Source organism: Phyllobates terribilis, unplaced genomic scaffold (genome assembly GCF_046119375.1).
Source record: "Phyllobates terribilis strain yellow unplaced genomic scaffold, ASM4611937v1 Scaffold_2__4_contigs__length_985480577, whole genome shotgun sequence".
In the NCBI taxonomy this organism is placed as follows: domain Eukaryota; kingdom Metazoa; phylum Chordata; class Amphibia; order Anura; family Dendrobatidae; genus Phyllobates; species Phyllobates terribilis.
Window position 1 is genome coordinate 619,591,151 of NW_027362762.1, and position 27,356 is coordinate 619,618,506.

A 27,356-nucleotide genomic window follows, 5' to 3' on the forward strand; every position below is an offset into this window, starting at 1 on the left:
CTAGAAGCCCAAATATTTTTTCAGAGCTAGATGCAGAAAAAAATTATATTCAATTTGCAACCTGATGGAGGTCAGTATAGATGGACTAATAGACCAAGTCCTACACACTGCTAGAAGCCCAAATATTTTTTCAGAGCTAGATGCAGAAAAAATTATATTCAATTTGCAACCTGGTGGAGGTCAGTATAGATGGACTAATAGAACAAGTCCCACACACTGCTAGAAGCCCAAATATTTTTTCAGAGCTAGATGCAGAAAAAAATTATATTCAATTTGCAACCTGGTGGAGGTCAGTATAGATGGACTAATAGAACAAGTCCCACACACTGCTAGAAGCCCAAATATTTTTTCAGAGCTAGATGCAGAAAAAAATTATATTCAATTTGCAACCTGGTGGAGGTCAGTATAGATGGACTAATAGAACAAGTCCCACACAATGCTAGAAGCCAAAATATTTTTTCAGAGCTAGATGCAGATAAAAATTATTTTTAATTTGCAACCTGATGGAGGTCAGTATAGATGGACTAAAAGAGCAAGTCCCACACACTGCTAGAAGCCCAAATATTTTTTCAGAGCTAGATGCAGATAAAAATTATTTTTAATTTGCAACCTGATGGAAGTCAGTGTAGATGGACTAATAGAACAAGTCCCACACACTGCTAGAAGCCCAATAGTTTTTCAGAGCTAGATGCAGAAAAAAATTATATTCAATTTGCAACCTGGTGGAGGTCAGTATAGATGGACTAATAGACCAAGTCCCACACACTGCTAGAAGCCCAAATATTTTTTCTGAGCTAGATGAAGATAAAAATTATATTCAATTTGCAACCTGATGGAGGTCAGTATAGATGGACTAATAGAACAAGTCCCACACACTGCTAGAAGCCCAAATATTTTTTCAGGGGTAGTTGCAGATAAAAATTATTTTTAATTTGCAACCTGATGGAGGTCAGTATAGATGGACTAATAGACCAAGTCCCACACAATGCTAGAAGCCCAAATATTTTTTTCAGAGCTAGATGCAGAAAAAAATTATATTCAGTTTGCAAACTGATGGAGGTCAGTATGGATGGACTAATAGAAGAAGTCCCACACACTGCTAGAAGCCCAAATATTTTTTCAGAGCTAGATGCAGATAAAAATTATTTTTAATTTGCAACCTGATGGAGGTCAGTATAGATGGACTAATTGAAAAAGTCCCACACACTGCTAGAAGCCCAAATATTTTTTCAGAGCTAGATGCAGAAAAAAATTATATTCAATTTGCAACCTGATGGAGGTCAGTATAGATGGACTAATAGAAGAAGTACCACACACTGCTTGAAGCAAAAATATTTTTTCAGAGCAAGATGCAGAAAAAAATTATATTCAATTTGCAACCTGGTGGAGGTCAGTATAGATGGACTAATAGAACAAGTCCCACATACTGCTAGAAGCCCAAATATCTTTTCAGAGCTAGATGCAGAAAAAAATTATATTCAATTTGCAACCTGATGGAGGTCAGTATAGATGGACTAATAGACCCAGTCCCACACAATGCTAGAAGCCCAAATATTTTTTCAGAGCTAGATGCAGAAAAAATTATATTCAATTTGCAACCTGGTGGAGGTCAGTATAGATGGACTAATAGAACAAGTCCCACACACTGCTAGAAGCCCAAATATTTTTTCAGAGCTAGATGCAGAAAAAAATTATATTCAATTTGCAACCTGGTGGAGGTCAGTATAGATGGACTAATAGAACAAGTCCCACACACTGCTAGAAGCCCAAATATTTTTTCAGAGCTAGATGCAGAAAAAAATTATATTCAATTTGCAACCTGATGGAGGTCAGTATAGATGGACTAATAGAACAAGTCCCACACACTGCTTGAAGCCCAAATATTTTTTCAGAGCTAGATGCAGAAAAAAATTATATTCAATTTGCAACCTGGTGGAGGTCAGTATAGATGGACTAATAGAACAAATTCCACACACTGCTAGAAGCCCAAATATTTTTTCAGAGCTAGATGCAGATAAAAATTATTTTTAATCTGCAACTGATGGAGGTCAGTATAGATGGACTAAAAGAGCAAGTCCCACACACTGCTAGAAGCCCAAATATTTTTTCAGAGCTAGATGCAGATAAAAATTCTTTTTAATTTGCGACCTGATGGAGGTCAGTATAGATGGACTAATAGACCAAGTCCCACACACTGCTAGAAGCCCAAATATTTTTTCAGAGCTAGATGCAGAAAAAAATTATATTCAATTTGGAACCTGATGTAGGTCAGTATAGATGGACTAATAGAACAAGTCCCACACACTGCTAAAAGCCCAAATATTTTTTCAGAGCTAGATGCAGATAAAAATTATTTTTAATTTGCAACCTGATGGAGGTCAGTATAGATGGACTAATAGAACAAGTCCCACACACTGCTAGAAGCCCAAATATTTTTTCAGAGCTAGATGCAGAAAAAAATTATATTCAATTTGCAACCTGGTGGAGGTCAGTATAGATGGACTAATAGAACAAGTCCCACATACTGCTAGAAGCCCAAATATTTTTTCAGAGCTAGATGCAGAAAAAAATTATATTCAATTTGCAACCTGATGGAGGTCAGTATAGATGGACTAATAGACCCAGTCCCACACAATGCTAGAAGCCCAAATATTTTTTCAGAGCTAGATGCAGAAAAAATTATATTCAATTTGCAACCTGGTGGAGGTCAGTATAGATGGACTAATAGAACAAGTCCCACACACTGCTAGAAGCCCAAATATTTTTTCAGAGCTAGATGCAGAAAAAAATTATATTCAATTTGCAACCTGGTGGAGGTCAGTATAGATGGACTAATAGAACAAGTCCCACACACTGCTAGAAGCCCAAATATTTTTTCAGAGCTAGATGCAGAAAAAAATTATATTCAATTTGCAACCTGATGGAGGTCAGTATAGATGGACTAATAGAACAAGTCCCACACACTGCTTGAAGCCCAAATATTTTTTCAGAGCTAGATGCAGAAAAAAATTATATTCAATTTGCAACCTGGTGGAGGTCAGTATAGATGGACTAATAGAACAAGTTCCACACACTGCTAGAAGCCCAAATATTTTTCCAGAGCTAGATGCAGATAAAAATTATTTTTAATCTGCAACTGATGGAGGTCAGTATAGATGGACTAAAAGAGCAAGTCCCACACACTGCTAGAAGCCCAAATATTTTTTCAGAGCTAGATGCAGATAAAAATTCTTTTTAATTTGCGACCTGATGGAGGTCAGTATAGATGGACTAATAGACCAAGTCCCACACACTGCTAGAAGCCCAAATATTTTTTCAGAGCTAGATGCAGAAAAAAATTATATTCAATTTGGAACCTGATGTAGGTCAGTATAGATGGACTAATAGAACAAGTCCCACACACTGCTAGAAGCCCAAATATTTTTTCAGAGCTAGATGCAGATAAAAATTATTTTTAATTTGCAACCTGATGGAGGTCAGTATAGATGGACTAATAGACCAAGTCCCACACACTGCTAGAAGCCCAAATATTTTTTCAGAGCTAGATGCAGATAAAAATTATATTCAATTTGCAACCTGATGTAGGTCAGTATAGATGGACTAATAGAACAAGTCCCACACACTGCTAGAAGCCCAAATATTTTTTCAGAGCTAGATGCAGATAAAAATTATTTTTAATTTGCAACCTGATGGAGGTCAGTATAGATGGACTAATAGACTAAGTCCCACACACTGCTAGAAGCCCAAATATTTTTTCAGAGCTAGATGCAGAAAAAAATTATATTCAATTTGCAACCTGATGGAGGTCAGTATAGATGGACTAATAGAACAAGTCCCACAAACTGCTTGAAGCCCAAATATTTTTTCAGAGCTAGATGCAGAAAAAAATTATATTCAATTTGCAACCTGGTGGAGGTCAGTATAGATGGACTAATAGAACAAGTTCCACACACTGCTAGAAGCCCAAATATTTTTTCAGAGCTAGATGCAGATAAAATTTATTTTTAATCTGCAACTGATGGAGGTCAGTATAGATGGACTAAAAGAGCAAGTCCCACACACTGCTAGAAGCCCAAATATTTTTTCAGAGCTAGATGCAGATAAAAAATCTTTTTAATTTGCGAACTGATGGAGGTCAGTATAGATGGACTAATAGACCAAGTCCCACACACTGCTAGAAGCCCAAATATTTTTTCAGAGCTAGATGCAGAAAAAAATTATATTCAATTTGGAACCTGATGTAGGTCAGTATAGATGGACTAATAGAACAAGTCCCACACACTGCTAGAAGCCCAAATATTTTTTCAGAGCTAGATGCAGATAAAAATTATTTTTAATTTGCAACCTGATGGAGGTCAGTATAGATGGACTAATAGACCAAGTCCCACACACTGCTAGAAGCCCAAATATTTTTTCAGAGCTAGATGCAGAAAAAAATTATATTCAATTTGCAACCTGATGTAGGTCAGTATAGATGGACTAATAGAACAAGTCCCACACACTGCTAGAAGCCCAAATATTTTTTCAGAGCTAGATGCAGATAAAAATTATTTTTAATTTGCAACCTGATGGAGGTCAGTATAGATGGACTAATAGACTAAGTCCCACACACTGCTAGAAGCCCAAATATTTTTTCAGAGCTAGATGCAGAAAAAAATTATATTCAATTTGCAACCTGATGGAGGTCAGTATAGATGGACTAATAGACCAAGTCCTACACACTGCTAGAAGCCCAAATATTTTTTCAGAGCTAGATGCAGAAAAAAATTATATTCAATTTGCAACCTGGTGGAGGTCAGTATAGATGGACTAATAGAACAAGTCCCACACACTGCTAGAAGCCCAAATATTTTTTCAGAGCTAGATGCAGAAAAAAATTATATTCAATTTGCAACCTGATGGAGGTCAGTATAGATGGACTAATAGAACAAGTCCCACACACTGCTAGAAGCCCAAATATTTTTTCAGAGCTAGATGCAGAAAAAATTTATATTCAATTTGCAACCTGGTGGAGGTCAGTATAGATGGACTAATAGAACAAGTCCCACACACTGCTAGAAGCCCAAATATTTTTTCAGAGCTAGATGCAGAAAAAAATTATATTCAATTTGCAACCTGGTGGAGGTCAGTATAGATGGACTAATAGAACAAGTCCCACACACTGCTAGAAGCCCAAATATTTTTTCAGAGCTAGATGCAGAAAAAAATTATATTCAATTTGCAACCTGGTGGAGGTCAGTATAGATGGACTAATAGAACAAGTCCCACACACTGCTAGAAGCCCAAATATTTTTTCAGAGCTAGATGCAGATAAAAAATATTTTTCATTTGCAACCTGATGGAGGTCAGTTTAGATGGACTAATAGAACAAGTCCCACACACTGCTAGAAGCACAAATATTTTTTCAGAGCTAAATGCTGATAAAAATTATATTCAATTAGCAACCTGGTGGAGGTCAGTATAGATGGACTTATAGAACAAGTCCCACACACTGCTAGAAGCCCAAATATTTTTTCAGAGCTAGATGCAGAAAAAAATTATATTCAATTTGCAAACTGGTGGAGGTCATCTTTTATGGACTAATAGAACAAGTCCCACACACTGCTAGAAGCCCAAATATTTTTTCAGAGCTAGATGCAGAAAAAAATTATATTGAATTTGCAACCTGGTGGAGGTCAGTATAGATTGACTAATAGAACATGTCCCACACACTGCTAGAAGCCCAAATATTTTTTCAGAGCTAGATGCAGAAAAAATTATATTCAATTTGCAACCTGGTGGAGGTCAGTATAGATGGACTAATAGAACAAGTCCCACACACTGCTAGAAGCCCAAATATTTTTTCAGAGCTAGATGCAGATAAAAATTATTTTTAATCTGCAACCTGATGGAGGTCAGTATAGATGGACTAAAAGAGCAAGTCCCACACACTGCTAGAAGCCCAAATATTTTTTCAGAGCTAGATGCAGATAAAAATTCTTTTTAATTTGCGACCTGATGGAGGTCAGTGTAGATGGACTTATAGAACAAGTCCCACACACTGCTGGAAGCCCAAATATTTTTTCAGAGCTAGATGCAGAAAAAAATTATATTCAATTTGCAACCTGGTGGAGGTCAGTATAGATGGACTAATAGAACAAGTCCCACACACTGCTAGAAGCCCAAATATTTTTTCAGAGCTAGATGCAGATAAAAATTATTTTTAATTTGCAACCTGATGGAGGTCACTATAGATGGACTAATAGACCAAGTCCCACACACTGCTAGAATCCCAAATATTTTTTCAGAGCTAGATGCAGAAAAAATTATATTCAATTTGCAACCTGGTGGAGGTCAGTATAGATGGACTAATAGAACAAGTCCCACACACTGCTAGAAGCCCAAATATTTTTTCAGAGCTAGATGCAGAAAAAAATTATATTCAATTTGCAACCTGATGGAGGTCAGTATAGATGGACTAATAGAACAAGTCCCACACACTGCTAGAAGGCCAAATATTTTTTCAGAGGTAGATGCAGATAAAAATTATTTTTAATTTGCAACCTGATGGAGTTCAGTATAGATGGACTAATAGACCAAGTCCCACACACTGCTAGAAGTCCAAATATTTTTTCAGAGCTAGATGCAGAAAAAAATTATATTCAATTTGGAACCTGATGTAGGTCAGTATAGATGGACTAATAGAACAAGTCCCACACACTGCTAGAAGCCCAAATATTTTTTCAGAGCTAGATGCAGATAAAAATTATTTTTAATTTGCAACCTGATGGAGGTCAGTATAGATGGACTAATAGACCAAGTCCCACACACTGCTAGAAGCCCAAATATTTTTTCAGAGCTAGATGCAGAAAAAAATTATATTCAATTTGCAACCTGATGTAGGTCAGTATAGATGGACTATTAGAACAAGTCCCACACACTGCTAGAAGCCCAAATATTTTTTCAGAGCTAGATGCAGATAAAAATTATTTTTAATTTGCAACCTGATGGACGTCAGTATAGATGGACTAATAGACTAAGTCCCACACACTGCTAGAAGCCCAAATATTTTTTCAGAGCTAGATGCAGAAAAAAATTATATTCAATTTGCAACCTGATGGAGGTCAGTATAGATGGACTAATAGACCAAGTCCTACACACTGCTAGAAGCCCAAATATTTTTTCAGAGCTAGATGCAGAAAAAATTATATTCAATTTGCAACCTGGTGGAGGTCAGTATAGATGGACTAATAGAACATGTCCCACACACTGCTAGAAGCCCAAATATTTTTTCAGAGCTAGATGCAGAAAAAAATTATATTCAATTTGCAACCTGATGGAGGTCAGTATAGATGGACTAATAGAACAAGTCCCACACACTGCTAGAAGCCCAAATATTTTTTCAGAGCTAGATGCAGAAAAAATTTATATTCAATTTGCAACCTGGTGGAGGTCAGTATAGATGGACTAATAGAACAAGTCCCACACACTGCTAGAAGCCCAAATATTTTTTCAGAGCTAGATGCAGAAAAAAATTATATTCAATTTGCAACCTGGTGGAGGTCAGTATAGATGGACTAATAGAACAAGTCCCACACACTGCTAGAAGCCCAAATATTTTTTCAGAGCTAGATGCACAAAAAATTATATTCAATTTGCAACCTGGTGGAGGTCAGTATAGATTGACTAATAGAACAAGTCCAACACACTGCTAGAAGCCCAAATATTTTTTCAGAGCTAGATGCAGATAAAAAATATTTTTCATTTGCAACCTGATGGAGGTCAGTTTAGATGGACTAATAGAACAAGTCCCACACACTGCTAGAAGCACAAATATTTTTTCAGAGCTAAATGCTGATAAAAATTATATTCAATTAGCAACCTGGTGAAGGTCAGTATAGATGGACTTATAGAACAAGTCCCACACACTGCTAGAAGCCCAAATATTTTTTCAGAGCTAGATGCAGAAAAAAATTATATTCAATTTGCAACCTGGTGGAGGTCATTTTTTATGGACTAATAGAACAAGTCCCACACACTGCTAGAAGCCCAAATATTTTTTCAGAGCTAGATGCAGAAAAAAATTATATTGAATTTGCAACCTGGTGGAGGTCAGTATAGATGGACTAATAGACCCAGTCCCACACACTGCTAGAAGCCCAAATATTTTTTCAGAGCTAGATGCAGAAAAAAATTATATTCAATTTGCAACCTGGTGTAGGTCAGTATAGATGGACTAATAGAACAAGTCCCACACACTGTTAGAAGCCCAAATATTTTTTCAGAGCTAGAAGAAGAAAAAAAATTATATTGAATTTGCAACCTGGTGGAGGTCAGTATAGATGGACTAATAGAACATGTCCCACACACTGCTAGAAGCCCAAATATTTTTTCAGAGCTAGATGCAGATAAAAATTATTTTTAATTTGCAACCTGATGGAGGTCAGTATAGATGGACTAATAGAACAAGTCCCACACACTGCTAGAAGCCCAAATATTGTTTCAGAGCTAGATGCAGAAAAAAATTATATTCAATTTGCAACCTGATGGAAGTCTGTATAGATGGACTAATAGAACAAGTCCCACACATTTCTTGAAGCCCAAATATTTTTTCAGAGCTAGATGCAGAAAAAAATTATATTCAATTTGCAACCTGGTGGAGGTCAGTATAGATGGACTAATAGAACAAGTCCCACACACTGCTAGAAGCCCAAATATTTTTTCAAAGCTAGATGCAGAAAAAAATTATATTCAATTTGCAACCTGATGGAGGTCAGTATAGATGGACTAATAGACCGAGTCCCACACACTGCTAGAAGCCCAAATATTTTTTCAGAGCTAGATGCAGAAAAAAATTATATTCAATTTGCAACCTGGTGGAGGTCAGTATAGATGGACTAATAGAACAAGTCCCACACACTGCTAGAAGTCCAAATATTTTTTCAAAGCTAGATGCAGAAAAAAATTATATTCAATTTTCAACCTGATGGAGGTCAGTATAGATGGACTAATAGACCCAGTCCCACACACTGCTAGAAGCCCAAATATTTTTTCAGAGCTACATGCAGAAAAAAATTATATTCAATTTGCAACCTGGTGGAGGTCAGTATAGATGGACTAATAGAACAAGTCCCACACACTGCTAGAAGCCCAAATATATTTTCAGAGCTAGATGCAGAAAAAAATTATATTGAATTTGCAACCTGGTGGAGGTCAGTATAGATGGACTAATAGAACAAGTCCCACACACTGCTAGAAGCCCAAATATTTTTTCAGAGCTAGATAGAGAAAAAAATTATATTGAATTTGCAACCTGGTGGAGGTCAGTATAGATGGACTAATAGAACATGTCCCACACACTGCTAGAAGCCCAAATATTTTTTCAGAGCTAGATGCAGAAAAAAATTATATTCAATTTGCAACCTGATGGAGGTCAGTATAGATGGACTAATAGAACAAGTCCCACACACAGCTAGAAGCCCAAATATTTTTTCAGAGCTAGATGCAGATAAAAATTATTTTTAATTTGCAACCTGATGGAGGTCAGTATAGATGGACTAATAGAACAAGTCCCACACACTGCTAGAAGCCCAAATATTGTTTCAGAGCTAGATGCAGAAAAAAATTATATTCAATTTGCAATCTGATGGAAGTCTGTATAGATGGACTAATAGAACAAGTCCCACACACTTCTTGAAGCCCAAATATTTTTTCAGAGCTAGATGCAGAAAAAAATTATATTCAATTTGCAACCTGGTGGAGGTCAGTATAGATGGACTAATAGAACAAGTCCCACACACTGATAGAAGCCCAAATATTTTTTCAAAGCTAGATGCAGAAAAAAATTATATTCAATTTGCAACCTGATGGAGGTCAGTATAGATGGACTAATAGACCCAGTCCCACACACTGCTAGAAGCCCAAATATTTTTTCAGAGCTAGATGCAGAAAAAAATTATATTCAATTTGCAACCTGATGGAGGTCAGTATAGATGGACTAATAGACCCAGTCCCACACACTGCTAGAAGCCCAAATATTTTTTCAGAGCTACATGCAGAAAAAAATTATATTCAATTTGCAACCTGGTGGAGGTCAGTATAGATGGACTAATAGAACAAGTCCCACACACTGCTAGAAGCCCAAATATATTTTCAGAGCTAGATGCAGAAAAAAATTATATTGAATTTGCAACCTGGTGGAGGTCAGTATAGATGGACTAATAGAACAAGTCCCACACACTGCTAGAAGCCCAAATATTTTTTCAGAGCTAGATAGAGAAAAAAATTATATTGAATTTGCAACCTGGTGGAGGTCAGTATAGATGGACTAATAGAACATGTCCCACACACTGCTAGAAGCCCAAATATTTTTTCAGAGCTAGATGCAGAAAAAAATTATATTCAATTTGCAACCTGATGGAGGTCAGTATAGATGGACTAATAGAACAAGTCCCACACACAGCTAGAAGCCCAAATATTTTTTCAGAGCTAGATGCAGATAAAAATTATTTTTAATTTGCAACCTGATGGAGGTCAGTATAGATGGACTAATAGAACAAGTCCCACACACTGCTAGAAGCCCAAATATTGTTTCAGAGCTAGATGCAGAAAAAAATTATATTCAATTTGCAATCTGATGGAAGTCTGTATAGATGGACTAATAGAACAAGTCCCACACACTTCTTGAAGCCCAAATATTTTTTCAGAGCTAGATGCAGAAAAAAATTATATTCAATTTGCAACCTGGTGGAGGTCAGTATAGATGGACTAATAGAACAAGTCCCACACACTGCTAGAAGCCCAAATATTTTTTCAAAGCTAGATGCAGAAAAAAATTATATTCAATTTGCAACCTGATGGAGGTCAGTATAGATGGACTAATAGACCCAGTCCCACACACTGCTAGAAGCCCAAATATTTTTTCAGAGCTAGATGCAGAAAAAAATTATATTCAATTTGCAACCTGGTGGAGGTCAGTATAGATGGACTAATAGAACAAGTCCCCCACACTGCTAGAAGTCCAAAAATTTTTTCAAAGCTGGATGCAGAAAAAAATTATATTCAATTTGCAACCTGATGGAGGTCAGTATAGATGGACTAATAGACCCAGTCCCACACACTGCTAGAAGCCCAAATATTTTTTCAGAGCTAGATGCAGATAAAAATTATATTCAATTTGCAACCTGGTGGAGGTCAGTATAGATGGACTAATAGAACAAGTCCCACACATTTCTTGAAGCCCAAATATTTTTTCAGAGCTAGATGCAGAAAAAAATTATATTCAATTTGCAACCTGGTGGAGGTCAGTATAGATGGACTAATAGAACAAGTCCCACACACTGCTAGAAGCCCAAATATTTTTTCAAAGCTAGATGCAGAAAAAAATTATATTCAATTTGCAACCTGATGGAGGTCAGTATAGATGGACTAATAGACCGAGTCCCACACACTGCTAGAAGCCCAAATATTTTTTCAGAGCTAGATGCAGAAAAAAATTATATTCAATTTGCAACCTGGTGGAGGTCAGTATAGATGGACTAATAGAACAAGTCCCACACACTGCTAGAAGTCCAAATATTTTTTCAAAGCTAGATGCAGAAAAAAATTATATTCAATTTTCAACCTGATGGAGGTCAGTATAGATGGACTAATAGACCCAGTCCCACACACTGCTAGAAGCCCAAATATTTTTTCAGAGCTACATGCAGAAAAAAATTATATTCAATTTGCAACCTGGTGGAGGTCAGTATAGATGGACTAATAGAACAAGTCCCACACACTGCTAGAAGCCCAAATATATTTTCAGAGCTAGATGCAGAAAAAAATTATATTGAATTTGCAACCTGGTGGAGGTCAGTATAGATGGACTAATAGAACAAGTCCCACACACTGCTAGAAGCCCAAATATTTTTTCAGAGCTAGATAGAGAAAAAAATTATATTGAATTTGCAACCTGGTGGAGGTCAGTATAGATGGACTAATAGAACATGTCCCACACACTGCTAGAAGCCCAAATATTTTTTCAGAGCTAGATGCAGAAAAAAATTATATTCAATTTGCAACCTGATGGAGGTCAGTATAGATGGACTAATAGAACAAGTCCCACACACAGCTAGAAGCCCAAATATTTTTTCAGAGCTAGATGCAGATAAAAATTATTTTTAATTTGCAACCTGATGGAGGTCAGTATAGATGGACTAATAGAACAAGTCCCACACACTGCTAGAAGCCCAAATATTGTTTCAGAGCTAGATGCAGAAAAAAATTATATTCAATTTGCAATCTGATGGAAGTCTGTATAGATGGACTAATAGAACAAGTCCCACACACTTCTTGAAGCCCAAATATTTTTTCAGAGCTAGATGCAGAAAAAAATTATATTCAATTTGCAACCTGGTGGAGGTCAGTATAGATGGACTAATAGAACAAGTCCCACACACTGATAGAAGCCCAAATATTTTTTCAAAGCTAGATGCAGAAAAAAATTATATTCAATTTGCAACCTGATGGAGGTCAGTATAGATGGACTAATAGACCCAGTCCCACACACTGCTAGAAGCCCAAATATTTTTTCAGAGCTAGATGCAGAAAAAAATTATATTCAATTTGCAACCTGATGGAGGTCAGTATAGATGGACTAATAGACCCAGTCCCACACACTGCTAGAAGCCCAAATATTTTTTCAGAGCTACATGCAGAAAAAAATTATATTCAATTTGCAACCTGGTGGAGGTCAGTATAGATGGACTAATAGAACAAGTCCCACACACTGCTAGAAGCCCAAATATATTTTCAGAGCTAGATGCAGAAAAAAATTATATTGAATTTGCAACCTGGTGGAGGTCAGTATAGATGGACTAATAGAACAAGTCCCACACACTGCTAGAAGCCCAAATATTTTTTCAGAGCTAGATAGAGAAAAAAATTATATTGAATTTGCAACCTGGTGGAGGTCAGTATAGATGGACTAATAGAACATGTCCCACACACTGCTAGAAGCCCAAATATTTTTTCAGAGCTAGATGCAGAAAAAAATTATATTCAATTTGCAACCTGATGGAGGTCAGTATAGATGGACTAATAGAACAAGTCCCACACACAGCTAGAAGCCCAAATATTTTTTCAGAGCTAGATGCAGATAAAAATTATTTTTAATTTGCAACCTGATGGAGGTCAGTATAGATGGACTAATAGAACAAGTCCCACACACTGCTAGAAGCCCAAATATTGTTTCAGAGCTAGATGCAGAAAAAAATTATATTCAATTTGCAATCTGATGGAAGTCTGTATAGATGGACTAATAGAACAAGTCCCACACACTTCTTGAAGCCCAAATATTTTTTCAGAGCTAGATGCAGAAAAAAATTATATTCAATTTGCAACCTGGTGGAGGTCAGTATAGATGGACTAATAGAACAAGTCCCACACACTGCTAGAAGCCCAAATATTTTTTCAAAGCTAGATGCAGAAAAAAATTATATTCAATTTGCAACCTGATGGAGGTCAGTATAGATGGACTAATAGACCCAGTCCCACACACTGCTAGAAGCCCAAATATTTTTTCAGAGCTAGATGCAGAAAAAAATTATATTCAATTTGCAACCTGGTGGAGGTCAGTATAGATGGACTAATAGAACAAGTCCCCCACACTGCTAGAAGTCCAAAAATTTTTTCAAAGCTGGATGCAGAAAAAAATTATATTCAATTTGCAACCTGATGGAGGTCAGTATAGATGGACTAATAGACCCAGTCCCACACACTGCTAGAAGCCCAAATATTTTTTCAGAGCTAGATGCAGATAAAAATTATATTCAATTTGCAACCTGGTGGAGGTCAGTATAGATGGACTAATAGAACAAGTCCCACACACTGCTAGAAGCCCAAATATTTTTTCAGAGCTAGATGCAGAAAAAAATTATATTCAATTTGCAACCTGGTGGAGGTCAGTATAGATGGACTAATAGAACAAGTCCCACACACTGCTAGAAGCCCAAATATTTTTTCAAAGCTAGATGCAGAAAAAAATTATATTCAATTTGCAACCTGATGGAGGTCAGTATAGATGGACTAATAGACCCAGTCCCACACACTGCTAGAAGCCCAAATATTTTTTCAGAGCTAGATGCAGAAAAAAATTATATTCAATTTGCAACCTGGTGGAGGTCAGTACAGATGGACTAATAGAACAAGTCCCACACACTGCTAGAAGTCCAAATATTTTTTCAAAGCTAGATGCAGAAAAAAATTATATTCAATTTCCAACCTGATGGAGGTCAGTATAGATGGACTAATACACCCAGTCCCACACACTGCTAGAAGCCCAAATATTTTTTCAGAGCTAGATGCAGAAAAAAATTATATTCAATTTGCAACCTGGTGGAGGTCAGTATAGTTGGACTAATAGAACAAGTCCCACACACTGCTAGAAGCCCAAATATTTTTTCAGAGCTAGATGCAGAAAAAAATTATATTCAATTTGCAACCTGGTGGAGGTCAGTATAGTTGGACTAATAGAACAAGTCCCACACACTGCTAGAAGCCCAAATATTTTTTCAGAGCTAGATGCAGAAAAAAATTATATTCAATTTGCAACCTGGTGGAGGTCAGTATAGTTGGACTAATAGAACAAGTCCCACACACTGCTAGAAGCCCAAATATTTTTTCAGAGCTAGATGCAGAAAAAAATTATATTCAATTTGCAACCTGGTGGAGGTCAGTATAGATGGACTAATAGAACAAGTCCCACACACTGCTAGAAGCACAAATATTTTTTCAGAGCTAAATGCTGATAAAAATTATATTCAATTTGCAACCTGATGGAGGTCAGTATAGATGGACTAATAGAACAAGTCCCACACACAGCTAGAAGCCCAAATATTTTTTCAGAGCTAGATGCAGATAAAAAATATTTTTCATTTGCAACCTGATGGAGGTCAGTATAGATGGACTAATAGAACAAGTCCCACACACTGCTAGAAGCCCAAATATTTTTTCAGAGCTAGATGCAGATAAAAATTATATTCTATTTGCAACCTGATGGAGGTCAGTATAGATGGACTAATAGACCAAGTCCCACACACTGCTAGAAGCCCAAATATTTTTTCAGAGCTAGATGCAGATAAAAATTATTTTTAATTTGCAACCTGGTGGAGGTCAGTATAGATGGACTAATAGAACAAGTCCCACACACTGCTAGAAGCACAAATATTTTTTCAGAGCTAGATGCAGATAAAAATTATTTTTAATTTGCAACCTGATGGAGGTCAGTATAGATGGACTAATAGACCAAGTCCCACACACTGCTAGAAGCCCAAATATTTTTTCAGAGCTAGATGCAGAAAAAATTTATATTCAATTTGCAACCTGGTGGAGGTCAGTATAGATGGACTAATAGAACAAGTCCCTCACACTGCTAGAAGCCCAAATATTTTTTCAGAGCTAGATGCAGATAAAAAATATTTTTCATTTGCAACCTGATGGAGGTCAGTATAGATGGACTAATAGACCCAGTCCCACACACTGCTAGAAGCCCAAATATTTTTTCAGAGCTAGATGCAGAAAAAAATTATATTCAATTTGCAACCTGGTGGAGGTCAGTATAGATGGACTAATAGAACATGTCCCACACACTGCTAGAAGCCCAAATATTTTTTCAGAGCTAGATGCAGAAAAAAATTATATTCAATTTGCAACCTGGTGGAGGTCAGTATAGATGGACTAATAGAACAAGTCCCACACACTGCTAGAAGCCCAAATATTTTTTCAAAGCTAGATGCAGAAAAAAATTATATTCTATTTGCAACCTGATGGAGGTCAGTATAGATGGACTAATAGACCAAGTCCCACACACTGCTTGAAGCCCAAATATTTTTTCAGAGCTAGATGCAGATAAAAATAATTTTTAATTTGCAACCTGGTGGAGGTCAGTATAGATGGACTAATAGAACAAGTCCCACACACTGCTAGAAGCACAAATATTTTTTCAGAGCTAGATGCAGATAAAAATAATTTTTAATTTGCAACCTGGTGGAGGTCAGTATAGATGGACTAATAGAACAAGTCCCACACACTGCTAGAAGCCCAAATATTTTTTCAGAGCTAGATGCAGAAAAAAATTATATTCAATTTGCAACCTGGTGGAGGTCAGTATAGATGGACTAATAGAACAAGTCCCCCACTCTGCTAGAAGGCCAAATATTTTTCCAAAGCTGGATGCAGAAAAAAATTATATTCAATTTGCAACCTGATGGAGGTCAGTATAGATGGACTAATAGACCCAGTCCCACACACTGCTAGAAGCCCAAATATTTTTTTAGAGCTAGATGCAGAAAAAAATTATATTCAATTTGCAACCTGGTGGAGGTCATTTTTTATGGACTAATAGAACAAGTCCCACACACTGCTAGAAGCCCAAATATTTTTTCAGAGCTAGATGCAGAAAAAAATTATATTGAATTTGCAACCTGGTGGAGGTCAGTATAGATGGACTAATAGACCCAGTCCCACACACTGCTAGAAGCCCAAATATTTTTTCAGAGCTAGATGCAGAAAAAAATTATATTCAATTTGCAACCTGGTGTAGGTCAGTATAGATGGACTAATAGAACAAGTCCCACACACTGTTAGAAGCCCAAATATTTTTTCAGAGCTAGAAGAAGAAAAAAAATTATATTGAATTTGCAACCTGGTGGAGGTCAGTATAGATGGACTAATAGAACATGTCCCACACACTGCTAGAAGCCCAAATATTTTTTCAGAGCTAGATGCAGATAAAAATTATTTTTAATTTGCAACCTGATGGAGGTCAGTATAGATGGACTAATAGAACAAGTCCCACACACTGCTAGAAGCCCAAATATTGTTTCAGAGCTAGATGCAGAAAAAAATTATATTCAATTTGCAACCTGATGGAAGTCTGTATAGATGGACTAATAGAACAAGTCCCACACATTTCTTGAAGCCCAAATATTTTTTCAGAGCTAGATGCAGAAAAAAATTATATTCAATTTGCAACCTGGTGGAGGTCAGTATAGATGGACTAATAGAACAAGTCCCACACACTGCTAGAAGCCCAAATATTTTTTCAAAGCTAGATGCAGAAAAAAATTATATTCAATTTGCAACCTGATGGAGGTCAGTATAGATGGACTAATAGACCGAGTCCCACACACTGCTAGAAGCCCAAATATTTTTTCAGAGCTAGATGCAGAAAAAAATTATATTCAATTTGCAACCTGGTGGAGGTCAGTATAGATGGACTAATAGAACAAGTCCCACACACTGCTAGAAGTCCAAATATTTTTTCAAAGCTAGATGCAGAAAAAAATTATATTCAATTTTCAACCTGATGGAGGTCAGTATAGATGGACTAATAGACCCAGTCCCACACACTGCTAGAAGCCCAAATATTTTTTCAGAGCTACATGCAGAAAAAAATTATATTCAATTTGCAACCTGGTGGAGGTCAGTATAGATGGACTAATAGAACAAGTCCCACACACTGCTAGAAGCCCAAATATATTTTCAGAGCTAGATGCAGAAAAAAATTATATTGAATTTGCAACCTGGTGGAGGTCAGTATAGATGGACTAATAGAACAAGTCCCACACACTGCTAGAAGCCCAAATATTTTTTCAGAGCTAGATAGAGAAAAAAATTATATTGAATTTGCAACCTGGTGGAGGTCAGTATAGATGGACTAATAGAACATGTCCCACACACTGCTAGAAGCCCAAATATTTTTTCAGAGCTAGATGCAGAAAAAAATTATATTCAATTTGCAACCTGATGGAGGTCAGTATAGATGGACTAATAGAACAAGTCCCACACACAGCTAGAAGCCCAAATATTTTTTCAGAGCTAGATGCAGATAAAAATTATTTTTAATTTGCAACCTGATGGAGGTCAGTATAGATGGACTAATAGAACAAGTCCCACACACTGCTAGAAGCCCAAATATTGTTTCAGAGCTAGATGCAGAAAAAAATTATATTCAATTTGCAATCTGATGGAAGTCTGTATAGATGGACGAATAGAACAAGTCCCACACACTTCTTGAAGCCCAAATATTTTTTCAGAGCTAGATGCAGAAAAAAATTATATTCAATTTGCAACCTGGTGGAGGTCAGTATAGATGGACTAATAGAACAAGTCCCACACACTGATAGAAGCCCAAATATTTTTTCAAAGCTAGATGCAGAAAAAAATTATATTCAATTTGCAACCTGATGGAGGTCAGTATAGATGGACTAATAGACCCAGTCCCACACACTGCTAGAAGCCCAAATATTTTTTCAGAGCTAGATGCAGAAAAAAATTATATTCAATTTGCAACCTGATGGAGGTCAGTATAGATGGACTAATAGACCCAGTCCCACACACTGCTAGAAGCCCAAATATTTTTTCAGAGCTACATGCAGAAAAAAATTATATTCAATTTGCAACCTGGTGGAGGTCAGTATAGATGGACTAATAGAACAAGTCCCACACACTGCTAGAAGCCCAAATATATTTTCAGAGCTAGATGCAGAAAAAAATTATATTGAATTTGCAACCTGGTGGAGGTCAGTATAGATGGACTAATAGAACAAGTCCCACACACTGCTAGAAGCCCAAATATTTTTTCAGAGCTAGATAGAGAAAAAAATTATATTGAATTTGCAACCTGGTGGAGGTCAGTATAGATGGACTAATAGAACATGTCCCACACACTGCTAGAAGCCCAAATATTTTTTCAGAGCTAGATGCAGAAAAAAATTATATTCAATTTGCAACCTGATGGAGGTCAGTATAGATGGACTAATAGAACAAGTCCCACACACAGCTAGAAGCCCAAATATTTTTTCAGAGCTAGATGCAGATAAAAATTATTTTTAATTTGCAACCTGATGGAGGTCAGTATAGATGGACTAATAGAACAAGTCCCACACACTGCTAGAAGCCCAAATATTGTTTCAGAGCTAGATGCAGAAAAAAATTATATTCAATTTGCAATCTGATGGAAGTCTGTATAGATGGACTAATAGAACAAGTCCCACACACTTCTTGAAGCCCAAATATTTTTTCAGAGCTAGATGCAGAAAAAAATTATATTCAATTTGCAACCTGGTGGAGGTCAGTATAGATGGACTAATAGAACAAGTCCCACACACTGCTAGAAGCCCAAATATTTTTTCAAAGCTAGATGCAGAAAAAAATTATATTCAATTTGCAACCTGATGGAGGTCAGTATAGATGGACTAATAGACCCAGTCCCACACACTGCTAGAAGCCCAAATATTTTTTCAGAGCTAGATGCAGAAAAAAATTATATTCAATTTGCAACCTGGTGGAGGTCAGTATAGATGGACTAATAGAACAAGTCCCCCACACTGCTAGAAGTCCAAAAATTTTTTCAAAGCTGGATGCAGAAAAAAATTATATTCAATTTGCAACCTGATGGAGGTCAGTATAGATGGACTAATAGACCCAGTCCCACACACTGCTAGAAGCCCAAATATTTTTTCAGAGCTAGATGCAGATAAAAATTATATTCAATTTGCAACCTGGTGGAGGTCAGTATAGATGGACTAATAGAACAAGTCCCACACACTGCTAGAAGCCCAAATATTTTTTCAGAGCTAGATGCAGAAAAAAATTATATTCAATTTGCAACCTGGTGGAGGTCAGTATAGATGGACTAATAGAACAAGTCCCACACACTGCTAGAAGCCCAAATATTTTTTCAAAGCTAGATGCAGAAAAAAATTATATTCAATTTGCAACCTGATGGAGGTCAGTATAGATGGACTAATAGACCCAGTCCCACACACTGCTAGAAGCCCAAATATTTTTTCAGAGCTAGATGCAGAAAAAAATTATATTCAATTTGCAACCTGGTGGAGGTCAGTACAGATGGACTAATAGAACAAGTCCCACACACTGCTAGAAGTCCAAATATTTTTTCAAAGCTAGATGCAGAAAAAAATTATATTCAATTTCCAACCTGATGGAGGTCAGTATAGATGGACTAATACACCCAGTCCCACACACTGCTAGAAGCCCAAATATTTTTTCAGAGCTAGATGCAGAAAAAAATTATATTCAATTTGCAACCTGGTGGAGGTCAGTATAGTTGGACTAATAGAACAAGTCCCACACACTGCTAGAAGCCCAAATATTTTTTCAGAGCTAGATGCAGAAAAAAATTATATTCAATTTGCAACCTGGTGGAGGTCAGTATAGTTGGACTAATAGAACAAGTCCCACACACTGCTAGAAGCCCAAATATTTTTTCAGAGCTAGATGCAGAAAAAAATTATATTCAATTTGCAACCTGGTGGAGGTCAGTATAGTTGGACTAATAGAACAAGTCCCACACACTGCTAGAAGCCCAAATATTTTTTCAGAGCTAGATGCAGAAAAAAATTATATTCAATTTGCAACCTGGTGGAGGTCAGTATAGATGGACTAATAGAACAAGTCCCACACACTGCTAGAAGCACAAATATTTTTTCAGAGCTAAATGCTGATAAAAATTATATTCAATTTGCAACCTGATGGAGGTCAGTATAGATGGACTAATAGAACAAGTCCCACACACAGCTAGAAGCCCAAATATTTTTTCAGAGCTAGATGCAGATAAAAAATATTTTTCATTTGCAACCTGATGGAGGTCAGTATAGATGGACTAATAGAACAAGTCCCACACACTGCTAGAAGCCCAAATATTTTTTCAGAGCTAGATGCAGATAAAAATTATATTCTATTTGCAACCTGATGGAGGTCAGTATAGATGGACTAATAGACCAAGTCCCACACACTGCTAGAAGCCCAAATATTTTTTCAGAGCTAGATGCAGATAAAAATTATTTTTAATTTGCAACCTGGTGGAGGTCAGTATAGATGGACTAATAGAACAAGTCCCACACACTGCTAGAAGCACAAATATTTTTTCAGAGCTAGATGCAGATAAAAATTATTTTTAATTTGCAACCTGATGGAGGTCAGTATAGATGGACTAATAGACCAAGTCCCACACACTGCTAGAAGCCCAAATATTTTTTCAGAGCTAGATGCAGAAAAAATTTATATTCAATTTGCAACCTTGTGGAGGTCAGTATAGATGGACTAATAGAACAAGTCCCTCACACTGCTAGAAGCCCAAATATTTTTTCAGAGCTAGATGCAGATAAAAAATATTTTTCATTTGCAACCTGATGGAGGTCAGTATAGATGGACTAATAGACCCAGTCCCACACACTGCTAGAAGCCCAAATATTTTTTCAGAGCTAGATGCAGAAAAAAATTATATTCAATTTGCAACCTGGTGGAGGTCAGTATAGATGGACTAATAGAACATGTCCCACACACTGCTAGAAGCCCAAATATTTTTTCAGAGCTAGATGCAGAAAAAAATTATATTCAATTTGCAACCTGGTGGAGGTCAGTATAGATGGACTAATAGAACAAGTCCCACACACTGCTAGAAGCCCAAATATTTTTTCAAAGCTAGATGCAGAAAAAAATTATATTCTATTTGCAACCTGATGGAGGTCAGTATAGATGGACTAATAGACCAAGTCCCACACACTGCTTGAAGCCCAAATATTTTTTCAGAGCTAGATGCAGATAAAAATAATTTTTAATTTGCAACCTGGTGGAGGTCAGTATAGATGGACTAATAGAACAAGTCCCACACACTGCTAGAAGCACAAATATTTTTTCAGAGCTAGATGCAGATAAAAATAATTTTTAATTTGCAACCTGGTGGAGGTCAGTATAGATGGACTAATAGAACAAGTCCCACACACTGCTAGAAGCCCAAATATTTTTTCAGAGCTAGATGCAGAAAAAAATTATATTCAATTTGCAACCTGGTGGAGGTCAGTATAGATGGACTAATAGAACAAGTCCCCCACTCTGCTAGAAGGCCAAATATTTTTCCAAAGCTGGATGCAGAAAAAAATTATATTCAATTTGCAACCTGATGGAGGTCAGTATAGATGGACTAATAGACCCAGTCCCACACACTGCTAGAAGCCCAAATATTTTTTTAGAGCTAGATGCAGAAAAAAATTATATTCAATTTGCAACCTGGTGGAGGTCAGTATAGATGGACTAATAGAACAAGTCCCACACACTGCTAGAAGCCCAAATATTTTTTCAGAGCTAGATGCAGAAAAAAATTATATTCAATTTGCAACCTGGTGGAGGTCAGTATAGATGGACTAATAGAACAAGTCCCACACACTGCTAGAAGCCCAAATATTTTTTCAAAGCTAGATGCAGAAAAAAATTATATTCAATTTGCAACCTGATGGAGGTCAGTATAGATGGACTAATAGACGCAGTCCCACACACTGCTAGAAGCCCAAATATTTTTTCAGAGCTAGATGCAGAAAAAAATTATATTCAATTTGCAACCTGGTGGAGGTCAGTATAGATGGACTAATAGAACAAGTCCCCCACACTGCTAGAAGTCCAAATATTTTTTCAAAGCTGGATGCAGAAAAAAATTATATTCAATTTGCAACCTGATGGAGGTCAGTATAGATGGACTAATAGACCCAGTCCCACACACTGCTAGAAGCCCAAATATTTTTTCAGAGCTAGATGCAGAAAAAAATTATATTCAATTTGCAACCTGGTGGAGGTCAGTATAGATGGACTAATAGACCCAGTCCCACACACTGCTAGAAGCCCAAATATTTTTTCAGAGCTAGATGCAGAAAAAAATTATATCCAATTTGCAACCTGGTGGAGGTCAGTATAGATGGACTAATAGAACAAGTCCCCCACACTGCTAGAAGTCCAAATATTTTTTCAAAGCTGGATGCAGAAAAAAATTATATTCAATTTGCAACCTGATGGAGGTCAGTATAGATGGACTAATAGACCCAGTCCCACACACTGCTAGAAGCCCAAATATTTTTTCAGAGCTAGATGCAGAAAAAAATTATATTCAATTTGCAACCTGGTGGAGGTCAGTATAGATGGACTAATAGAACAAGTCCCACACACTGCTAGAAGCCCAAATATTTTTTCAAAGCTGGATGCAGAAAAAAATTATATTCAATTTGCAACCTGATGGAGGTCAGTATAGATGGACTAATAGACCCAGTCCCACACACTGCTAGAAGCCCAAATATTTTTTCAGAGCTAGATGCAGAAAAAAATTATATTCAATTTGCAACCTGATGGAGGTCAGTATAGATGGACTAATATACCCAGTCCCACACACTGCTAGAAGCCCAAATATTTTTTCAGAGCTAGATGCAGAAAAAAATTATATTCAATTTGCAACCTGGTGGAGGTCAGTATAGATGGACTAATAGAACAAGTCCCCCACACTGCTAGAAGTCCAAATATTTTTTCAAAGCTGGATGCAGAAAAAAATTATATTCAATTTGCAACCTGATGGAGGTCAGTATAGATGGACTAATAGACCCAGTCCCACACACTGCTAGAAGCCCAAATATTTTTTCAGAGCTAGATGCAGAAAAAAATTATATTCAATTTGCAACCTGGTGGAGGTCAGTATAGATGGACTAATAGAACAAGTCCCACACACTGCTAGAAGCCCAAATATTTTTTCAGAGCTAGATGCAGAAAAAAATTATATTCAATTTGCAACCTGGTGGAGGTCAGTATAGATGGACTAATAGAACAAGTCCCACACACTGCTAGAAGCCCAAATATTTTTTCAAAGCTAGATGCAGAAAAAAATTATATTCAATTTGCAACCTGATGGAGGTCAGTATAGATGGACTAATAGACCCAGTCCCACACACTGCTAGAAGCCCAAATATTTTTTCAGAGCTAGATGCAGAAAAAAATTATATTCAATTTGCAACCTGGTAGAGGTCAGTATAGATGGACTAATAGAACAAATCCCACACACTGCTAGAAGCCCAAATATTTTTTCAGAGCTAGATGCAGAAAAAAATTATATTCAATTTGCAACCTGGTGGAGGTCAGTATAGATGGACTAATAGAACAAGTCCCACACACTGCTAGAAGCCCAAATATTTTTTCAGAGCTAGATGTAGAAAAAATTTATATTCAACTTGCAACCTGGTGGAGGTCAGTATAGATGGACTAATAGAACAAGTCCCACACACTGCTAGAAGCCCAAATATTTTTTCAGAGCTAGATGCAGATAAAAAAAATTTTTTCATTTGCAACCTGATGGAGGTCAGTATAGATGGACTAATAGAACAATTCCCACACACTGCTAGAAGCCCAAATATTTTTTCAGAGCTAGATGCAGATAAAAATTATATTCTATTTGCAACCTGATGGAGGTCAGTATAGATGGACTAATAGACCAAGTCCCACACACTGCTAGAAGCCCAAATATTTTTTCAGAGCTAGATGCAGATAAAAATTATTTTTAATTTGCAACCTGGTGGAGGTCAGTATAGATGGACTAATAGAACAAGTCCCACACACTGCTAGTAGCACAAATATTTTTTCAGAGCTAGATGCAGAAAAATTATTTTTAATTTGCAACCTGATGGAGGTCAGTATAGATGGACTAATAGACCAAGTCCCACACACTGCTAGAAGCCCAAATATTTTTTCAGAGCTAGATGCAGAAAAAAATTATATTCAATTTGCAACCTGGTGAAGGTCAGTATAGATGGACTAATAGAACAAGTCCCACACACTGCTAGAAGCCCAAATATTTTTTCAGAGCTAGATGCAGATAAAAAATATTTTTCATTTGCAACCTGATGGAGGTCAGTATAGATGGACTAATAGAACAAGTCCCACACACTGCTAGAAGCACAAATATTTTTTCAGAGCTAAATGCTGATAAAAATTATATTCAATTTGCAACCTGGTGGAGGTCAGTATAGATGGACTAATAGAACAGGTCCCACACACTGCTAGAAGCCCAAATATTTTTTCAGAGCTAGATGCAGAAAAAAATTATATTGAATTTGCAACCTGGTGGAGGTCAGTATAGATGGACTAATAGAACAAGTCCCACACACTGCTAGAAGCACAAATATTTTTTCAGAGCTAGATGCAGAAAAAAATTATGTTGAATTTGCAACCTGGTGGAGGTCAGTATAGATGGACTAATAGAACATGTCCCACACACTGCTAGAAGCCCAAATATTTTTTCAGAGCTAGATGCAGAAAAAAATTATATTCAATTTGCAACCTGATGGAGGTCAGTATAGATGGACTAATAGAACAAGTCCCACACACAGCTAGAAGCCCAAATATTTTTTCAGAGCTAGATGCAGATAAAAATTATTTTTAATTTGCAACCTGATGGAGGTCAGTATAGATGGACTAATAGAACAAGTCCCACACACTGCTAGAAGCCCAAATATTGTTTCAGAGCTAGATGCAGAAAAAAATTATATTCAATTTGCAACCTGATAGAAGTCAGTATAGATGGACTAATAGAACAAGTCCCACACACTTCTTGAAGCCCAAATATTTTTTCAGAGCTAGATGCAGAAAAAAATTATATTCAATTTGCAACCTGGTGGAGGTCAGTATAGATGGACTAATAGAACAAGTCCCACACACTGCTAGAAGCCCAAATATTTTTTCAAAGCTAGATGCAGAAAACAATTATATTCAATTTGCAACCTGATGGAGGTCAGTATAGATGGACTAATAGACCCAGTCCCACACACTGCTAGAAGCCCAAATATTTTTTCAGAGCTAGATGCAGAAAAAAATTATATTCAATTTGCAACCTGATAGAAGTCAGTATAGATGGAATAATAGAACAAGTCCCACACACTTCTTGAAGCCCAAATATTTTTTCAGAGCTAGATGCAGAAAAAATTATATTCAATTTGCAACCTGGTGGAGGTCAGTATAGATGGACTAATAGAACAAGTCCCACACACTGCTAGAAGCCCAAATATTTTTCAAAGCTAGATGCAGAAAACAATTATATTCAATTTGCAACCTGATGGAGGTCAGTATAGATGGACTAATAGACCCAGTCCCACACACTGCTAGAAGCCCAAATATTTTTTCAGAGCTAGATGCAGAAAAAAAATTATATTCAATTTGCAACCTGGTGGAGGTCAGTATAGATGGACTAATAGAACAAGTCCCACACACTGCTAGAAGCCCAAATATTTTTTCAGAGCTAGATGCAGATAAAAATTATATTCTATTTGCAACCTGATGGAGGTCAGCATAGATGGACTAATAGACCAAGTCCCACACACTGCTAGAAGCCCAAATATTTTTTCAGAGCTAGATGCAGATAAAAATTATTTTTAATTTGCAACCTGGTGGAGGTCAGTATAGATGGACTAATAGAACAAGTCCCACACACTGCTAGAAGCCCAAATATTTTTTCAGAGCTAGATGCAGATAAAAAATATTTTTCATTTGCAACCTGATGGAGGTCAGTATAGATGGACTAATAGAACAAGTCCCACACACTGCTAGAAGCCCAAAAATTTTTTCAGAGCTAGATGCAGATAAAAATTATATTCTATTTGCAACCTGATGGAGGTCAGTATAGATGGACTAATAGACCAAGTCCCACACACTGCTAGAAGCCCAAATATTTTTTCATAGCTAGATGCAGAAAAAAATTATTTTTAATTTGCAACCTGGTGGAGGTCAGTTTAGATGGACTAATAGAACAAGTCCCACACACTGCTAGAAGCACAAATATTTTTTCAGAGCTAGATGCAGATAAAAATTATTTTTAATTTGCAACCTGATGGAGGTCAGTATAGATGGACTAATAGACCAAGTCCCACACACTGCTAGAAGCCCAAATATTTTTTCAGACCTAGATGCAGAAAAAATTTATATTCAATTTGCAACCTGGTGGAGGTCAGTATAGATGGACTAATAGAACAAGTCCCACACACTGCTAGAAGCCCAAATATTTTTTCAGAGCTAGATGCAGATAAAAAATATTTTTCATTTGCAACCTGATGGAGGTCAGTATAGATGGACTAATAGACCCAGTCCCACACACTGCTAGAAGCCCAAATATTTTTTCAGAGCTAGATGCAGAAAAAAATTAAATTCAATTTGCAACCTGGTGGAGGTCAGTATAGATGGACTAATAGAACAAGTCCCACACACTGCTAGAAGCCCAAATATTTTTTCAGAGCTAGATGCAGAAAAAAATTATATTCAATTTGCAACCTGGTGGAGGTCAGTATAGATGGAATAATAGAACAAGTCCCACACACTGCTAGAAGCCCAAATATTTTTTCAGAGCTAGATGCAGAAAAAATTTATATTCAATTTGCAACCTGGTGGAGGTCAGTATAGATGGACTAATAGAACAAGTCCCACACACTGCTAGAAGCCCAAATATTTTTTCAGAGCTAGATGCAGATAAAAAATATTTTTCATTTGCAACCTGATGGAGGTCAGTATAGATGGAC